Below are 4,809 nucleotides of genomic sequence, written 5' to 3' on the forward strand. Positions count from 1 at the left end.
TCTAGCATCTGTTCTATATGTTCCTTAAATCTTCCCTGACCATCAAGACAATGGAATTTTTCTACTGTCATGTCATTTGGATCTGTAGTTCTGTCTGCTTTGTTCATATGAGGTGATGGTCTAGGTCTGGATTTTCGTTATTCAGTAACAGTTCCATAAAATAGGAGCTCAGAACTTGGCACAGTTAAATGACTTTAGTGACTTTGGATATGTGCAGTCAACCCCAGAGATCAGGTGCTCTGTAAATAATTCCTATTAAACTATATTTGTATCAGACACATTTTGGACTGTCCCCCTCACCTCACTTTGTAGGCACAAAATTCTGTGTATTTCCCTCCAAAATTAATACAACTTGTCTGAAAATATGTATCGTAATGTAGCTAGAAATGTCTTTAGGAGAGCCAATTTGAGTCTCATATCTGCACTTCAGGAAAAAAGACACCTTATAATGTATTTATAAGTGTGTCTCACAGAAGGACTGAGGCATGGAGGTCAGGACTAGAAAAATGAATGCTTGTCAGGCACTGGTAACTCTCACCTGTAATACTAGCTACTCAGGAGGCTGAGATCTGAGGATTGTGGCTCAAAGCCAGGCGTGAAAGTCCGTGAGACTCTTAACTCCAATTAACCTCCAGAAAAGCAGAAGTGGAGCTGTGGCTCAAGTGGTAGAGTGTTAGCTAGCCTTTAGCAGAAGAGCTCAGTCACTGGCCCAGACCCAGAGTTCAAGCCCTCAGAGTGATCAGTGAATCAAAGTCTGAAAGTAAAAAGTGGAAAGCATACAACAAATGAGAAAAGTAAATTGTTCTCTGTGCAATTACTTTAGTGTAAACAGATTAATCTTCCCAATGAAATACATAGCACAAGAGGCTTAAAACTTGAGCAAGGCTACTTTGGTTTACTATAATAGGTCTTTATGCCAAAGAACAGGTCTCACTTTCTATGTAAAGATAAATTACAACAGTCTATGAAACTAGTAAAGAAAATATGAAGGGTTACACTCTTTTCAGAAAAAATATACTTGCATCGAAAGCTGTTACAATATATAAAGAACATTATCTGTTAGTCAAAACCTCAATTCACTGAGATGATTTTTTACTAATGTGAAACAGAACTTTCTCATGAAAATGTGATAATCATGACCATATATGAACCTAACAGCAGAGGTCTAAAACATGAGCAGAAGAGAGGAATAGTTAACAAAACCACAATAATAAGAAATCTCACTATTCGACTTCCAACAGTAAGTAGAACAAGTGGAAGCCTGTAATGAAAAGGATGTATTTTTTAATTCAGATTTTTATTTTTTGATCAAGCATGGGGCTTGAACTCTGGGCCTGGGCGTTTTCCCTGAGCTCTCCATTTCAAGGCTACCACCCCAAGCCTTGAGCTACAGCCCTGCTTTCCATTTTCTAGTGATTAATAGAAAATAAGAGTTTCACTTGCTAGTGTCCAGACTGCCTTTTAACTTCTATCCTCAGCTCTCAGTCTCCTGAATAACAAAGAATACTAGTGTGAGCCACAGCACCCAGCTTTATTCAAATTTGTATACTGAAAAAAAGTACATGTATAGAGCATTCCAGAGTAAATGCAGAACACACTTTTTCCTTTTCTGGCAAGTACACATGGAACATTCTCCAAGCCACATCAGATCTTGGTAAATATAATGAGAGGAAATGAAGTAGAAGAAAATTGCAAATCAATGTTGGAATGAAAACTGAAAAGCTCACAAAACTGAGGACAAAAACCTCTCACATTTATTTTCAAAATTTGACAAAGAAGAAATCAAAAGTCCTATCACAAAATATTATGACAAATGAAAATGCACACAACACATGAACTTACTATGATTTAATATGAAATTTTAAATCAGTATGAGCATTTTGAGATGTCCATATTCTCTCTCTTAGGTACCAAAGACTTCTGTTGGATGTGCAGGGGTTTTGGCCTTTCACTACAGAGCCGATAAACATGTGTGCTGCCTGAGGTGTTAAAAGACTCTAGGAGAGGAGCTGTTTCCAGTGAGTTCTGGACCCAAAGCTTCTTTGAACTTGAGATGAAGATCCACTATTTCTCCAGGGTTCCTTCTTCACTTTCTCCAGATCTATTTATGTCATTGTGTATGCTCAGAAACAGGAAGAATGAATGCTCCAGCAGCAGGAGCACAGGGGTGCGTTCTGGGCCTCATGCTACTGAGGAGTGTTAAGTGGAAATGGTTCCGTGGGATTGTGTAAGGAGCACTTATTTTAGCACCCCGTCAATGTGTAACAATGTAATGTCATATTACACAAGGGAGAAAAATTACATGTTCATATGTTCAAAGTAGGAATACTTAGGTTATTAACAAGCTGCAGCCCCATCGGAAGTTCTTCATTACCAGAAGCACATTATGGCTTTATCCATGATCATCGATTCATTTCAATGATTTATAATAATCTGACAAACACATACTTAGGAAGAAGAGTTACTATAGACCTTTTATTTTTTTAACTGGAAATTCTCAGATGCTTATACATTTGTTTAGGGAAGACTGAAGCTTGAAAGTCTGGAAACCATAAAGATGTAGATCTTTATTTTTTGTAGCCAAGCTATATTGTCAGTGCCTAGAAAAATAGAAATAAGTCAAAGTGAGGTTTATTTTCATCCAGTCTTCATGTTTTATATAGAAACTTTACTCCCTTTAATTCCTCTCTCTTCTAAGAGTCATTAACATAGAATGAAAAATTAAGAAAATCAGAGTGAATCTTGAAGACAGCAAGTTTGTTCTACTCACCAGACAGACAGCACAAGCTAGCCCATGGTGGTTGATTTGCATGTGCCCAAAGCACAGCCCACAGCCCTCAGACTTCATAATAGACTGCTCACTCTCTGTGGTGGAGTCAGTCCAGCAATCAGCACACATCATGGACATGAGGACCCTTGCTCAGTTCCTGGAGCTCCCGCTTCTCTGGATCCCAGGTAAGAAAGAACCATGCTGAGAAATAACACAGATTAATGTTATTCGTGATGTTTAACTTTTCACAGAAATCTTCTTAAGAGGTTGATGGATAGTGTAGATGTTCGCTTTTATGTTTCTACACAGGGGTCAGGTGTGATATCCATATGACCCAGTCTCCATCTTTCCTGGCTGCATCCCTAGGAGACAGAGTCACCATCACTTGCAGGGAGAGTGAGAATATTGGATATGCTTTAGCCTGGCACCAGCAACATCCCGGGAAAGCTCCTAAACCCCTGATCTATAGTGCAGATAATTTGGAAGATGGAGTCCCAACCAGGTTCAGTGGCAGTAGATCTGGGACAGACTTCACTCTCACCATCAGCAGCCTGCAGCCTGAAGATGCTGCCACTTATTACGGTCAACAGGGTTATGATGATCCTCCCACAGTGATACAAGTCATAACATAAACCACAAGGGAAGCAGAAGTGAGAGGCTACTCCTCATGCTTCTACTTGCACGATCTGTCCTAGAATCCCAGGACAGCTATCTTCTATGTCTCAGTCTTGGGAGTGAGTGTCCTGGGCTGAAAGTTGAAATATTAAAATTAGAGTCAAGACTACAAACATTGAAATGTACTGTATTTATTCTTGTCTTTTAACCTCTAACAGATATTCACATTGTGCACAGAGATACATCTAAGTTATTATGTCTAAATTTTGTTTTGTGATTTCAAAATACTTTATGCATAAATTCCATCAGCAATTAAAGACATTTTGCTACTTCATCCTTCTTGTACATGCCTTTTGTGTTTTTTTATTTTTTTCATATATTTTTATTGTAATTAATAGGGTTACATGATATTTGCCAGATAGATGGTGCATTAATCCCATACATTGATACCCTTTCACATGTTTTGGTCCCCATTTCCCTTCCCCCACCCCCACTCCTCATCTTGTTCCCCCCCCCCGTTCCCTATCAAATTTCAAATAACCAAATACAAATATATCCAATATATCAGGTAACAAAGTGAGATAGTGTAACAATTTGAGATAACCAAGGGACAGCAAAAGAGTTGAGAGATAACATAGTACCTTAAGGACAACAATCATTCATTATATGGCTTATGTTTCTATATCCTAGAGATCCTTTCATTTAGCGTCCTACTATATGGCTTTTTGTACCAAGGTTTTGCTCTATTGCAAATCTCTGCTAGGAGAGCCCAAGGTTTCTACTGATTATGTCAAATGAGGGAAAACATTGAGCCTAAGTTCCTTTGAGTCTGGCTTACTTCACTTAATATGATCTTTTCCAAGTCTTTCCATTTCCTAACAAATGGGGTAATGTCATTCTTTCTGACAGCAGCATAGAATTCCATTGTGCACAAATACCACATCTTGTTGATCCACTCTCATAAACACTTCTTAGCAGAAAGAACAGAGCAGGAGGAATTTCAATTCCAAACTTTAGACTCTTTTACAGAAGTATAATTATCAAAACAGCTTGATACTGGCAAGGAACAGGCCTGAAGACCAACGAAATAGAACTGAAGACCCAGATATTAAACCACAGACCTATGGCCACCTAATCTTTGACAAGGGAGCCAAAAAATAGAATGGAAAAAAGATAACCTCTTCAACAAGTGGTGATGGCAGAACTGGTTAAGCAGAAAACTAATGTTGGTTTGTTCTTTGTCACACTGTACTAGAATTAACTCCAAATGGATCAAAGACCTGGAGGTAAAAGACGACACTCTGAAAACTTTACAAGAAGGAATAGGATATACACTAGAACTCCTTGGCACAGGTGGAAACTTTCTTAATAAGGACCAAGAATCACAACAAATCAGAGAAAGGCTGGATAAGTGGGACTGCATT

The 4,809-nt window shown here is 38.5% G+C and overlaps 1 pseudogene; it reads left to right on the forward strand.

Annotated features, from left to right (window-relative positions):
• The first annotated feature begins 2,900 nt into the window (after positions 1–2,900).
• LOC150060361 (putative non-functional immunoglobulin kappa variable 1-37 pseudogene) lies at positions 2,901–3,402 on the forward strand (annotated as a pseudogene).
• Positions 3,403–4,809: the final 1,407 nt, after the last annotated feature.

The sequence above is a fragment of the Megascapheus bottae genome, chromosome 7 (assembly GCF_031878675.1).
Source record: "Megascapheus bottae isolate mThoBot1 chromosome 7, mThoBot2.hap1, whole genome shotgun sequence".
Taxonomy (NCBI): Eukaryota; Metazoa; Chordata; class Mammalia; order Rodentia; family Geomyidae; genus Megascapheus; species Megascapheus bottae.